Source organism: Metopolophium dirhodum, chromosome 7 (genome assembly GCF_019925205.1).
Source record: "Metopolophium dirhodum isolate CAU chromosome 7, ASM1992520v1, whole genome shotgun sequence".
In the NCBI taxonomy this organism is placed as follows: Eukaryota; Metazoa; Arthropoda; class Insecta; order Hemiptera; family Aphididae; genus Metopolophium; species Metopolophium dirhodum.
In genome coordinates, this window is record NC_083566.1 from 11,095,541 (window position 1) to 11,112,688 (window position 17,148).

The 17,148-nt window shown below is 30.6% G+C and overlaps 1 protein-coding gene across 4 annotated transcripts in view; it reads left to right on the forward strand.

Moving 5' to 3' along the window:
- The window catches only part of LOC132949427 (klarsicht protein), a 171,089-nt gene that overhangs the window by 90,939 nt on the left and 63,002 nt on the right, over positions 1–17,148 (forward strand). The gene's annotated exons all lie outside the window — the stretch shown is intronic.

Here is a 17,148-nt window from a genome sequence, read left to right on the forward strand (position 1 = left end):
TACGAGGAGAAAATAAAGCAATCGACATTCGACGCGTGTGCTAACAAAAGCCTATAACGTGAGGATGTGGGAGGAAGAGGGGTTCTCGCCGTCGTTGCAAAATAGTTTCGATAATAATAAAATTTAAAAAAAATTACAATCAATAGATTATATATTGGAGCCGACTGCAGAAGTGCAGACAATGGCAACACGTCTCGTTTGGCGCTATGCGCTGTACAATGGGCACCATAGCCATAATACTGCAACATAAAGGTATATACGAGTACTCTGCGAAACGAGTTAAACTAACGTGATGCGAGGTTGAATATTATAATAACCGTGATGATTGCTATTATTATTATTATTATTATTATTATTGCTGTGAGAAATTATTTCGTTTCCACCGAGCAGTATGTATACATATATATTATAATATTATATAATATGACTTCTGACACGATTTCAATTACCTCTTATCCTTATGTATCGGTGTTCCATCGAATTCGGTATTTTATTTTATTTTTTAAGACTAATGAAACGCCTCCGCGACGGCGCGCTGCAGAATATTTCGCAACGTGGAAAAACTCGTTGTTTGGTGTTTTCAAAATAACGATTATAGAATAAACGGTTTCACTGGTTACCTTTACCTAACAGTCGTTAGTAGTGCCTTATGTCTATCTAATTATTCAGCAGTATAGTTGTGCGCGTCATCATAATATACCAAATAACTATATTATTTTTTTTGTTCATATATAGCATATATATATATATATATAATACTGACGGATCTATAATAATACTGTGATCTTTGTTATAGCTTATTGATGATAAAAAATAGTTTATTTTTAACTATACCACTGTATGGATAAGCCAAAATAAAACATTTTTATGGCAGTGTAGATATATTATCAAGAAAAATGGAATCAAATTGACACGCCGAACCGCCGCTGCTATACAATGATATATGTATTTTATTTTATTTTAATTTAGTAAATACTACCGCTATTATTATTACACTTATAAATTATAAATAATAATAATAATAATAATACATTAGAGAAACTTCTGAAATAATATACAGTTAACACACCAAATTTGTATATTCACCTGCCGAATAGTTATTATCGAAAAAAAAAATCTTTTTATCATAAAAGTAAAATGTATATAATATTACAGTACCTTCCAATAATATGTATAATATATAATTTGATCTTCTAGCTTATGTTAATGCAATGATAGTGTCCCGTGTACCTTAATATTTTTGGAAAATTCCGTTTAAGCACTGCATAAATATCTTATTTACGAAGTGAGTGTGCAATAAATTGTATTTGAATACATAAATTCTTTATGCATATAAATGTACCTATAATATACAGTAGGTTAGGTTACAGTAGGTATATTATATTTGGACTTAGTTTTATAGTACTTGTACACACCCGTATGTTTAAAATATTTAATATAGTGATATATTATATACTATAGTCTATAGTCTCAATTCTATTACATTAAGAACTCCTACTATATCTACCCACTTCCTGCCCATTTTCAAATTTAAAAACGCATAAAATTATTTAAATATTTTTATATTTATCATGGAAATTATAACGTTTAAATTCTATTTTTAAAATAATTACATAGTAAATAATTTAATAAATTAACTCTATACATTTGCTATTTCTCATTCTCGCTTATTAGAGATACCTATATTGAGAAATCCATAAATTACCATTTTTTAAAATTATTTATTACGTTTCTAGTATTTCGTTAAACAATTAAATTGTATTTTTTTAATAATCGTGAATTTCTAAAATATATATAGTGTTATGTAATAGTTTTTTTTAAATATTTTTTTTTATGTTTCAAAAATATTAAAAAATTTTATGTCGAGGACAAATACGGCAAAACACTTTGTATGATTATAATATATATATAATTTATAATTTATAACCTAACCACATATTATATTATAATAGTTATTATACTTACTATATTTGAACGAATTAGTGTCTCACAAAGATATTATAATTTAAGATGTCGTGAAAACAGAACACCGTTTCACTTAAAGTTTGCTTAATTAATCCGCGTGGGACATCCTGTATATATGATTAATTTTATATAATGTGTGCTTGTTTATAAACTGTACGCTTTTCACGTCAATACGTTATCTACTTGTTATACCACTTATTCTTCATGTTTCAAAATCGTAATAACAAAATCTACATTTTTTCCTTTTCATTTTTAAATCATTCAAATTAGTTTGTTGTTGAGTTATCTGATGTTATTGTTGACGTGTCTACTAAAATAAATGGACTGAAATTTGCGTAAAAATCTATCAACAGTGAACAGGTACGCAACGCTTTTAAAAAAATATTCTATTGTTCGATATCTTATTTACCATCAATAAATTGGTAACTTTTTTTATATATAATAATACTGTCTTGACATTATATATATTGTAGGATCTTGACGATTTCACCTAGATTGTTTTCATGCATCCATATTTACATTAGGTCGCAGTTTGCTCAAACAAAAGAACCATGAATATGCGAAATGGCTATCATGTATTCTAGTAGAACGGGTACAGGTTAGTCAAAATGTGTATCACGAAAAAATTTTACCGATGAACACCGTTCTTTCTCTAACCTATTATTAAGTTCACCAATAAATGGATTTTAAGATTAACGGTCCTGGTTATAGTTTTTGATTATACAATTTAATTTTAGTTGTATATTAATATAGTATGATTTAGCATCGGTAAAATTCTGTAATCATCTATTTATTTTCATCCTCCGAGAATAAAATCAAGAAGTTAAACTAAAAATGAATATCAGTTTGGAATAAGCACCCACTGGGTATAATCATAGTGTTGATTCAAATGTGTATGAAACGTATACAAAGCTCTCCCAAATGAAAATCATCATACTAGTCCGCGTCCGTACTTGCCTGACGTCAACTTCCAATATACATAACGATATAAATTCTTCGTCGTGGTCATCAATTATCGATTATCTATTGTACAACTTTTTATATTTTAATTATGCGGTGGTTTTTTGATTTCTTTATGAATACTTTTCTGAAAATGTTGGTGTACCGAATATTGAATACATTTTTTTTTATTATCATTATTATTAAGATAAAACCAGATGTGTTCATTTTAAAAATAAAAAAATATAAACCATGATACAAATACTTCGTAAAATATTATTTTTTTTTTTGTAAAAATGTAATGTTATTTTACTCGATAATATTAATACATGTTTACAAGAAATAAATTTTTTTTTAGAAATCAGTTTAGCCGCTTTTAAATGGATCACTACGTGTATAAACGATCAGTGAGTACTGAAAGCACACACACACACGTTTTCCATACGACGATTTTCCCCGCGGAGATCGTATCGCGCGTGGCCGATGCTGCAGCGTGTACCTACCACGTATCCGCGTATTGTGTAGTTAACAACCAGCAATAGGAATCGGATTTGTTTCACGTGACGGTAAACGTAATAATATTACACGCACGACGGTGATTTACAGTTCTATCCATCAGTATCTCTCCACACACACACACACACACAAGCTATAGTGGAATAATAATAATAACAATAATCGATAACCGCGGCCCGACCAGAATGTATATACCTAATGTAGTCTTACCGCTGCAACGAACACCTCCCGACGCAATGTTGGGATATAATATATATAATAATCATAATACTGCAAGTTGTATGCCGTCGAGTGGTAATTCAAAAACAAACCATCATAGTATCATATAGTCTATATAGTACCTTTACAATAGGTATATAAGTATATTATAACATTATTCGAGAAAAATATGCAATCGGGTCATTGTAACGGAATTTTATTCGACACGGTCTATCATTATATGATGATAATGGACATTAAAATATAATATAATATTATAAATTATAACGTACAAAATATAGTATAGTCGTTGATAGTAAACATCCGGCGACCTCCGGTAATCGGTATACGGTATATCATCCGATCGTACCGTAATTTTGGGCGAGCACCTCGCATTGTTCTTGCGGAAACCGACCGCGGTGATCAGCCAGTTGTATACGGAAAAAACGAATTTTTTTCTCCTCCCAGACGCGTAGTCGTCCTGAACCTGCAGTAGGTATAGGTTGTAGATACCCATTATTCCACTCGGTGCAGTAGCAACAACATTTTATATAAACCGCAATTGGCGACGACAGGACATAATCTGCGATTAACAAGAAATTTATCGTTTCGTAATAATATGAATAATATTATTATGCCTATACTGTAGTATATATGTATAGTAATTTTTACAACAGGATTTCGCTGCTAAATCGTAGACGCCGCGGAGAAAGTTATAATATTGTACTGGAAAAAATCATTATTATTAATTATAAGAAAAAAAAAACGGACGCAGTTTTTGTTTTTACTTCCTATATCCTTTCGGATTATAGGCCGTGTCAAACCGTAAATATGTGTAATCATCATTTAGTGCAGTCCGTCTCCTATTGTAACGCGCTAGAATAAAATTGGCGTTTGTTGTGCGTACATAATTCATATATTTATCATAATAATTTCTGAACGGATGAATTCACGGACGATTATTCCGTATTGGTTTAGAGAAAATTAGTTTTTATTTTAGTTTTTTTTTGTTGTTCTACAAATGAGAAATCGGTTTTTGGCATTACAACAATAATTTTTCCTTGTCAGCTGCTATATTATGAACAGTTATCAATAGTAAATATTAATATTTTATTATGAGTATTATTATTATTATATGTTAGATTGTATAAATTGAAAATCTTATTGATGATCTCATATAGGTGTGTAAAACAATAATGGGTATGATTTGATATAATATAACTATATATTTATTAGAGTTTAGGAAAAATCCCTCGTCAAAATTGTTACTGCACGCCTACATTTTAATTACAAATAATAATAGCATTAAATATGCATAATATAATATTTATATACATATAACATAATATAATTTACAATAATTGGGTTACAACTTATATTAATTATAGGTACCTATTGTGAATTTGTATACATATTATGTGTTGTTGTACGCCTACAAACTGTTATTGTGTTTAATTTACGTATATAAACTGCAGTTGTTGGGATATTTAAATTGATACATTTTGGTATTGGGTATTTTTTGTCTTTAATTTTTTTTTAGTATTTGTAGGTACAACTTTGGATTCCTGGGTTCATATTATGATAATGACGGGTGCTTACAAGTTAAAACACATTGTTATAATTGTTATTATGTTTTATTTAATATTTACTGAAATAGAAATTTATATTAACAATTTTACTAGGTTTGTTTTTTGTAATTTTTATTGTTTTTTTTTTATTATTATTTCGGACCATACAAATTCTTTCTATTGTTATTCGACGCAGACACCGCCATTCACATCATATAGGTACCTCAGTTTGAACACATTCCTCGACATGCTTAGTCGGTTACAAATAAACATAATATATTATATTGTTGTAGTATTTATATATTATATATATATAATATGTATTATGTATCATCAGTACCAGTACGACAAATCTAAAATTGCCTTTTTTATCTATCAAATATAACGGTACAAAGTATCAAAAGTGTATCTATTGTATATAATTTGATCGTACATATAATTTATTTGGTTTATTATTATACATATAAAAGCGAGCAAACTTTCGTATTATAAATAGGTACATATACGCATAGTTTATGGATGCATTATAATATATTTAATATTTATATCTATGCTAAATCGTTTATACATAGAACTTAAACAAATTTAAGTTATTCATGTAAATGTCAGTTCAATAGTTTTTCTTTTTCTCGTGTTATAACTTGTGAATTGTTTTACTGGATTGTCGCACAACTACTTTGAACTACCTATTTAGGGCTAAGTGCAATCAGCGGCATGATCTTTAATAGGCTTTAAAAACATCTAGAAAATTTACTAAAAATGTAATGTTTTGTTGAATCACGCACACATGATTGTCAGTGTCAATATATATTATATGTGTCAGATTTATATATTATATTATATATTTATATCGTGCATTACATACGTATCTACATCATACAATCCTTCTCTTTGGATTAAGTCAAAATTGTGTTTGCTTGACTGGAAACTAAGAAGCGTTAATTTGTCTATTGTCTTGTAAGTATACCATACATAAATTATTCGTGTCCGGCTGAGGTTTGATTAATTTTTTATTTTTTTTTAACCGCTCGTGGTTCTCTTCGTTTAGATATACTTGTTAATGTAAATACTTACAGTAACTACGTTTTGATACCAGCAACACACCATAATGCAGCTGTCATTGGTTCCTTTGTCCGTTTTACTTGTGTCGATTTTTTTACCTTTAGGAATGTAAGTAATACGTGTGTAACAAAGTGCAGTTTTTGTCATTGCATAAAATATTTCTATGAATTGACCATTTTACTATTTTAACTATTTACCATTTGGAATATCAGGTTATTATAGATGAATGATGAACATACCTACATTAATATTATACTTCCTCAATAATAGATATTATTGTGATAAAAATGTTGATCAGAAAATACAACGATCCCGTGAATTCATATCGTATTATTATGACTCATATTATGAAATATGAGATACCTATCATGAGGGTATATAACGCGATATATTTTAATAATAAATGCGTTTATCGTTTTAAAATGCTGTGTTTGTAAACTTCCGATTGTTTTTCATACATTGAATATTTTATCTGAATTTAAATAACAAAATATAACGATTTCTTTTAACGCCGAAGTCTTTATTTTAAACTTAAATATGTATTTTTTTTTATCCTATAATATATACCATACGTTATAATATTTTACATTAGTACTGGAATCGTATACTGTGTGACAATATACTGTACGAATCATTTCCTGAATCATGTATGACTACGTTTCAACAACTCGTCCTATATTTCTATCGACTGAACGCTTAAAATAAATAATCAACATTTCGTAATGTGATGCGTATGACAATAAACTTATATAAAATATTGTATAAAGACATAAATTGCTGACAGTCTCTAGATTCTACTAAGATTTTTCGACTGCAGGCGTTTTCCCTGAAAAAAAAATGAGTGCGGTGACTTTGTTTCTTACATTTGCGCATATTATAGCAATAGACACAATAATATTATGATTTTATTATTAATATTTTTTCTTTTGAAATTTAAATTTCCCATTGTCCTCTGAATGTCCTCCAATGTTCCATCTAAAGAACATTCAGGCAACCGAAATTTTTGTATTAAAAAGAAATAATGTTTTTAGACACTTTGAAGTACCTATAATATTATACAACTTACATTTCACAAAATGTCATATAATATTTTTTATCATAGTGGTTTTTAATAAACTAAACTATATTATATAATATATATATATATATGTTCTTACACTATAGAACTTAATATAACTTACTCATAAACTTGCTAATAACTTTTGTGTATTCAGCTTTATATATTACAACAATGTGCATTAAATATATTCCAGTGGCGTTCCCACTTCATTTCCATGGCTGTGAGATAATTTATACTCATGATTATTACTCATGATAATTTATGTTTTTATCGATTTTGATATCCCTGTATAGTAACTCTTAAAATGTTTAAATCCTTGTTAAATACTCGTGCAGCCTACCTCAATTTTAATATATTATTCATCTATATTTAATACGGCATAGGTATATGGGCTTATCACAATCGCATACACCTTTCATCTCGTGAATTTTTTTTCTTAATCTTTTGAATACTCACGATTGCCGTCCCGACAGCATGCACATGACGTGCAATGTGCGCTGCAGTATACCTTACTGCCCGCTGCAGTCATTAAAAAAATATATACAATATATATATATTATGAAGTATATATAATATGTAGGTACATTGGCGTATAGAAAAAAGCATGCAAATGTGCAATGTCGTCGCGGTTGTAAACGTCTTTGGCTTAATGATAATTGTTCGTGTTCACGCACGCACGCGACCGCGTGTAAGTATAACATATAATATACGTTTATATGTGATATAGGTACACGTGCGTCGGGAGAACTTCACAAGAGGAAAACCGTTTTCTTAAACTTTCACTCGATATATTATAATATATAGGTATACCTGCCTCAAAGTCTCCACGGTGCTTGTTGTTTTCGTTTATTACGTTTACGCGTACATCCGATCCGATAAGATTGTGGATCTCTCTAGAATCCATATCTACGCCAGTGCGTACACCAAGCAAGCACTGAGCATGGAGTCTCGCTAACGACTTCTTCCTGTAGGAATATATATTGGATAAATTAGGTATTTTTTATTTTTTGATTTAGACAATATTTACCACTTTGGTCTGCAGCAAGCAGCCTGCAGCATAATGATATATTTTTGACTAACTATAAATACAATATAACCCTCATTATTCCTTTTTAAATTTTGTGTTTGTGCTTATCAAAAATCTCAACATTTGAAAAAGCCAAATTACAACTACCAATTAAATATTTCAATATAAATATCGTTAAAAAAAAACCAGTGTCAAAATTGGAACACCCTCTGCAGATACTGTTCAAACCATGCACCTGACCAGAACCCTTATTAATTTTATCTGGGTACCAAAATTGAAACCAATACCGATTTCTACTTTCTTGTGCCCTATTGCTGGTGTCCGGTCGCCAACATCAACTGGTCGATCGTATTAAAAGTTAATTATACCAATATTGGTTGATCCTGTCGTGATCTTAATCACACTCTTACACATTTTATACAAAGTAAAGTACCTTGATAGGTACGCTAATGCGTAGAAAAAAGTATAATTTTGAATTTTCCAATGAAGGAATGGTAAAAGATGAATATTATTAAAGAATATTTATTATTATGCTGCATGTAATAACATACGTAATGTACCCAAATAAATAGTGGTTGTTCACCAGATACTTAATATTTTAAAAGTAACTCGCTTGTTAGAAAATGTTGTCGACTTGCCCTATTACGTTATACCTGCATGATTTCGGTTTTTATAAATTTTATTATTTTTTATCATAATCAGTTCGTTAAAAAAAATAATACAAGGACGGTACTTCATAATGTATTAATAAAAACAGTTTTTTTAGTCTTGATTACTAACTACCTATATACATTGCTTTTATCACTATTATTAACATTTAAAAACCAATTTTGTTCCTTTTTAAATGACAGTTTATGCTATAAAAATATACACTCAAATCGGAATCTCTTTTTCCCGTAATTTTAAGAACCGAATACGTAATCGAAGTCCAACAAAAACAATTTTTCAAGTATAAACTATAATCGAAACAGAAGTGTAAGTGCATAGCAGTCAAAACACACCGTTATAATTGCTACCTATGTATAATTGCCATTTCGCGGTTTCGGTTTACAGTTTTCCACTCGTTATTATTATTGTTATTGTTGTATAATGTGAAAATGACGGTTGCAAAAAAAAAAGCGTTTTATACGGCGGCGCGGAACGTTTTTCCGCTTTTCTGCGCAACTCATCTGAGGACTGTTTTTTTTTCGGTGTGCGGAGGCCGTAAAACTAGATAATAATATTTTCTCGTCGTTATATCCGATGACGATATAATATTATACGTGTAGATGGTGATAAATATACCTATATAAAATAGTGACTGCGCATAGTACTTATACCTAAATAATATTATATAATAACCAGCAATCGAACCGAATAAGTCGTCGCGGACGAACAATAGGCCATTGTTTTTATTCCCCTTCGTTGTTTTTTTCTCGTTTAACAGATCTTTTTAATCAACACCACCGTGTTCTTATTAATTAATATTTCGTACTCTGCGTGCTTTCCGAACCATACAGACCCGTGGTAAATGTTTATATTTTATATATTATAAAGGCGCGTGTTGCGTGTATAATCGATTTAGGCGGTGGACCGCGGCGGCGGCGTTTCATTACTGCTGCAGGTATAGGTACTGATGCAGTTGCGCAACGGTCGGCAAACGTTTTTATTAGACTGCACAACCGCACAATAATAATAATATATTACATGGGTAATGATGTATATTATATTTGAATTTTTTTAGCCGGGACACATTTGAGTATTGGGACATCCGCTCTTATGATTCTCAGCACCACAACGCGCATTTTTAAGAATGAGCACCGACTTAATTTATGTGAATTTGTATATAAATATTATGTTTTGGACTTCAGAGGACGTCTTAACCACATGTCGTGTTGTTTACGTGTCTTCGTCTTACAAATACATATACCACAACATATATTATAACGAATTTGCGTTAATCAGAACTAATTTTGTGTCGCTAGCTTTAATTTAACTGTGAATTGACCTATTATCAAACTTACAGGTTAGAGCGTTATCTGTGGTTATTTGTTGGTTATTTTACGATATTAAAATTTTTAAGTGAGTGATGAGTATGTAAAATGATACAGTTTATAAATGCTCATAACTCTGTTAAAAAAAACCCCATGTACAAACACTGTAGATAATGTTCTTATACATTTAAGTTTGATCAAAGTATAAAACTAAACTAAAGTTAAGATTACAAATTGATTCTGCTGAATGCAAATTAGCTATATGTTGTATATGTCCACCGAGACAACACATGTGGATGTCGGGTTTGAGATGTCCTTTTAAACGCCATAATTTCAATAACCCAGATCACCCTATAATTTCTAAATTCTTATTCATTTTAATAATATAACTATTCAAATGTTCAATAGAGATATCATAATTCCTAAATAATTACTGATAATACTGTCCTTGTGATGAGGTTAACTATAATATTTAACTTAACCTAAAAGTCTCAAACTGAATGGTTTGCGAATAATTTATAATATTGTTATAATATATAGACTGCCGCAGCAGCACATTTTAATGCTGAGAAATTACGTAATAATTATTAAATATATATTATATTAGGTATATAGTAGTTAGATGAATTTAAAATAAATGGCAGCCATATTATATATAATAGTTAGATGAATTTAAAATAAATGGCAGCCATATTATATTGATGCAGAGAGCTGTAGCAATGATTTCTTTGAAATATATTATACAATCATTCGTTATTGTGCATAATATGATGAAGGGTCACAAACATGTATGATATATACCTATCTGCACGTCAATATTTTATTTTATTTTATTTAATAATTGAACATTATTTCCTGTACTCGTGACTCGTAACTTGGATGAAATAGTATAATATCATTATTCATTGCAAACTTAATAAGAATTTTCAATATTGGTAACACGCGGCACAGTTAAAGTTAACAGCGTTAAAGTTTTAGTGTGGCCTCGACAAACGGCTTGTGATAAGAACTGTACAATCCGCACATAAACAAATATATTATAAATTATAGGTACATATATATTCATGTGTATATTTGGAGCGCAAGAATTATGTTTAGGTATAATTCGTATTCCTTATAATTTATTTACGATAATTTTATATTCCGTACATAATTTAAAAATATTCTAGAAAATTACTTTATTATTGAATATTATTATATTATATACAATCGACAAATACTATTTAAACGTATTTCCGTTGTACGAAAGTAATAGGCAATAATAATAAGTTATAGCAATAATTATCCACAATAATAACATTTTCATTAACCAAAGTTATGTTTCCAGTAGGTATTCTTTTAATACTGCTAATATGTAGCTGTGTAAAAAAAATTAATATACCTAGTTAACTATGGCAGAATGGTACCTATCAATATTCACTTTATAAACGGTCGTATTTATGGAGTTACACACAGTATTGAAGAATAATGTTCAATGATATGCATTGGCTTTATAAATTACTTTCAATCGAATTTCCTGATAATCACTTAAAGCCAAAATACGTCCCTCAATCGCGTTTTGTACTAATTTGTTCTGCCTATCGCCAAAATTGTAGTTTATTCACTCCATGCATCGATTGATCGGAATGGAATGCTTATACTACAAGTAATTTGATAAATAATTTAATTTTTTCTGTGGTGACTCAGCCAGGTTAAGTCACTGTTGTGATTGTAAATTAACACACTATAAATATGTCATTAGACTTTTGTATGTCCGTATGATATAGGCATCTATTTATATTGTATATACGATAACTCGTCTGAGCCCAGCTTTTAAACGCATATATTAATAAAATAAAAAAATAAAACGAAAAAATCTATGAACAGCAATGATACGATGATGATAACAATATTATTGTCGGAATCAAACGTTATACGATGGATGAAAGAAGAAAAAAAATACAACGCATGCGACATGGGTATAGGCGTAGATGTACTGCAGTGATAGTTTTTATAGATAAACGTATTGTGTCGGAATGAAAAACAATGTTGGCAAACTATTATATTATAGTGATGAGGAAAGAAAAATTCAACAATAAGAAGAAAGAAGAAGAAAAATTAATGAAAGTCTTGGTGCTCTGTCGTCGGCGGCCCGAGTCTAGGAAACGCGTTTTGGGATCGCCATACTGACGACGACGGCGGCGTAACCGTTGGCGTACTGGTGTCCAAGCAGCGTCAAGCCGTCAGTGGTTGCACTGTTTCGGTTCCCGTCCACGTTGCTACTATTGCCTCTCCGTCGGTCACAGCGACCCAGGCTCTGGAGGACGACAAGCAGTCCCGTGAATAAAGCGGTAGGTAGTTAATACATAGTGTTCGAACGACACTTAACAGCGCTTTTTATTGCTGCTGCCGGTCGTGATGCGGTGGCTGCTGCAGTTGCTGATACTCGGACAGTTGCGGTTACTGTTTGCGGATCCAGATTAGCATCCGGGGCGAGGCGGCCGCCAAGACCACTGAAACGGTTACGCTGATGGTCGACGCGTTAAATTTATCGTCGTTGCTGGCCCCGATCTGCTTGCGGTACCGCGGTGGCGTTGGCACTGATCACTCGTCGACGGCGGTCTCATTTCGCGTTCTCGTCGTACTGATACGGCGAACCCTACGAAATAGTTACCTATGTTAATGGATGGGATATAATATATAATAATATTAGCATATTATTATGCTGTTTTAAGTCTGTTTATGTGTGTTAGTCGACATCACCGCCGAATGTAGTTGACGCACAACCGTTATATTTATTATTATTCAACTCGTTAAAAATCATTATTTTTAATGATAATTACTAGGTAGGTAATTAATATATTGACCATTTCAGAGATGTATAAAACTGGAAAATTAAACTGTTAAGTGAATCCCCTGCATATAGGTGTATACATTTCGAATCAGGTGTTCTATTCTTTTTGACTCATTATTTCATATTTCATCTTCGTTTCGATAAAATATTTATATTTATTAATTACTATCTCGTGTTTTGCAACTGCGTGTACAGGAAAAAAAAATCCAATTATATTTTATTATTCCATAAATATATTATATAAAACAAAAAAACGTGCGTTATTAATTATTATTATTATTATTTTAAAGACGGAGGAAAAACAGTTATTAGAAAATATGTACGAACCTATATAAACACTGTGTAATGTGTGATAACCGTGTGATAAGCAACAAACGGAGATTTTTCATCGTGGCAGCAGTATATATGGGTACCATACACTCGTTATGTTATATACATATTATATTATATGGTTGTGTAAGACTTTCTCGCGCGGAGTAACGATGCATGTTCGAATCTGATATAGTACAAGTCAAAATGACGCGAACGATTTATCCGGTCGGTTTATTGTATTATTTATGTGTTTTTTTTGTTTATTATTATTATTATAAATGTATTTTCTCCACGAGGGAATAACATACGTATAGGTATAATGGAAATACGGAAATGGTTATGAAACAATGACGTTATAGTTATCTCTGCTGTTGTACAAAATATAATATTATAGGTTACATAGGTAGTCACATTTAAAGATTCTAATGATGAACACCGCAATAAAGCTCATCTAAATCCGAATTGCCTCGTCTTTAAGTCATTTTGAATCGAAAACGCTGCATCTTCGACATTGTTTTATATAATACTGCAGTTAATAGCTACCTATAAGTAATTGCGCGTCTTTGGACCATGGTTATGGGTGTCGGGGGAGGGTGGGGGATGTAATATAATCATAAAGTAATATTGTTAAAAAATAATTTAAAACTTATGTTTATTGTGTTGAAATAGTAATAAATAATATATTTTATTTAAATGCCATGGTGGCAGGGTGACTGCCTCATCACCTCCTCTCCACTATAGACCCCGCAAGGTTCATCAGCATAATATCTCGAAACTCTTGCAATCTTCGATCGTGAAAAGCTGTTAATCATTATAAAAAAACAAAAACAATTTAATTTACGTTCGCTCTAGTCTTCGGCGACTGCAGCATTTTTCGGGACGAATCTATTTTAGACCTATATAGTTACCTGAACGTATAGCCCGTATAGGTACGTGTATAATGCATATACTTATAATATACTCGCCGACAAATCAATAGCTACCCATTTGATTATACATAAAGTATAAATATATAAGTATAGGGACTTTTGTTCGATTTTAATTCTCGGAATGGAAACTATATTATATTCACGCTTTCTATGATTTATAATCTTGCGTAGTATCGATTTATTATTATTTTTTTTTTTTAATTCACCACGATCAATTATTATTATTGCTGAAGGTCGCGTTTTAGAAATTCTATATAATGTTTAACGAACTGGCATTTGGCAATCGGTATATTGTAGTACCTATACTGTATACAATGTATATATGTAGGATGTATATTATTATTATTGTAACTATTGTGTATGGGTGTGTATTTAATCTCTATCAGTCACACACGGGATTGGCGGTCACGTATCGTAGACTTCGGGTAGTCATTATTTTGTTCCCGGAGAAAACGAGTTGGTCAAATTTATAAACCGCGCTGAATATAGGACGTGGGTATATGATATTCGTAATAGTTGTACAAGTGTTAGTTAAAATAGCTAACAATTAATTTTTTTTTTTAAATACTAAAAATTCAAGGAACAAGACAAGACCTGCAGCTTTAAGTTGTTTTAATAATTATACTTTTAATCATATATTATGTATCTATGCATTTTGTTTACATTATCATCATCTTCATTAAAAATTAACCATAAAACTGTCATAATTATGAAATCGGCTTTTTTTTTAGTTGTAAAATTAATAAAACAAAAAATCCGTTCTAATAAAATGTAATTTATAATAATATATAGATATAACTATATAAGTAAGATATTTTTGAGTAAGCTCTAATAGTTCTATGCTTGATCGTATTTTTGATATAATTATTCGATAAGTCACGGAGAGACGAGAGTTGTATTCCGGACACGAGCAAAACTTGTTTTCGTTGCCATATTTTATCAGAATCTTCAAAACAACATCTTGCGCTGTATAGCTGGTATATATACCACGTAACAATTACAATGCCGATACCGCGATAAGTTAAATTTCTACACTCGGACAATATGAACTATATAGTTTACATGTTTGACAAGTTTATCATGCAATCCATATAGTTACGATACACTATAACAAGTAACAACGGTTAAAACTTAAGTAGTGTTGGGGCACTTTCTGACAATCGTATACGCAATATTATTATTTAGCGTGCTTTTTAGACAGAATTTGTTAGTCATTTCATTTATATAATTCCAAGTTAAGTATTCTTAGTCTTAACAACTGCAAAGTCATTTACCATTTATTACTATAGTGATAGAAACAAATTGTATGTACATATTAGGTATTTTATTATTTTTGTTATTGGTATCTAGTGTTTTTGATTTCTGAAGCTCAATTGATATGCACAACTCCCCATAAATTGTATAGTTATCCATACTAAGCTATTTATTTCAAGTTGAGATAAGAATAATGGAATGGTTGGAAATTCCTCGAAATGTGTTGACCCTTCTCCACTCTTTTAAACAATAAAACATTCAGTGTTATATCGTTATCTACACCTTAAAAATATTCAAAGAAATATTTTGCCCAAGAGTACCACTATACATGTAACGTGTTAATTGATAATGAAATAAAAAACGCGTGTTATTATAAGTTTTAACTTATACGCATACAAATATGATAATATATAAGTATATAACTACTTTTAAGTATGCTCCGGTAGCTATAAAAACATTTATTTTTCTTATAAAAATCGACTGGATAAACGAGTGCTAAAAAAAATCGTGTTATTGTGTATTCATATATGCAAACCATTTCAAACTTTTCAAACGATATATACCTATAATAGGTATATTTTATATGTTCGTTTTACTACAGTAGATATTAAAATATAATAATAATACACGTTAATATAATAATAATATAGAGGTCCAACTTTCACGCAATCGCACATATATTATATTGAAACAGTTCTTTAGTCTATATTATATTATGTGCTCTATATACATAATATAATAATAATATATAATATGGTATTATAATCATCCCGCAGACGTGTTTAAACTCGTAAGTGAATAATCACGGCGTGTATAGTATTATAATAATGTGTGGCGAGCATTATTATACTAAATTTACAAGCTGGTCTCTCTCTGCTCTCTCCAGAGCTATATTATAAGCATTATTCCTGTATAAATGTATAAAAATATATACGCCCAAGTCCGGTATACCTGCGACGCGTACACTTATTATGTCTTAACGATCCTCCCGCGCGTATATTATGTATGATATATATAAAAATATAATAATATTATTATCGTTCATTAACGACGTGACCGTATGTATATCATAATAATAAGCGCTATATCGTTAATCGTACAAAGATTTATGTATATATAAATAAATATATATATATTATATTATTATATATTAAACTATCGCGCGATGATATTGTACATTATAATATTATTATACTATACGACATGCGCTTATGTAGGCTGTGTATACGTGTTGGTTGATGATGACTGACTAGCTTAGGCACACTACGTGTATACCTGTATATAATATACGTTCATAATATAATGACAACGGCGTCTGTCTAGTACGCGCACGGAGAACTTTTGTGTCGTAATGGTCTCTTTGATAAATCGTCCTAAAACTCGATCGAACTTTCACTCTCGTGAAATGAAACCGACGAAAATAGTCGCACACCATAGCTGCTATACTTACTGCAATAATGACCGTCCTGCCAGGCCGTCGCACACATCGATCTTATACAGTACCTACCAGCT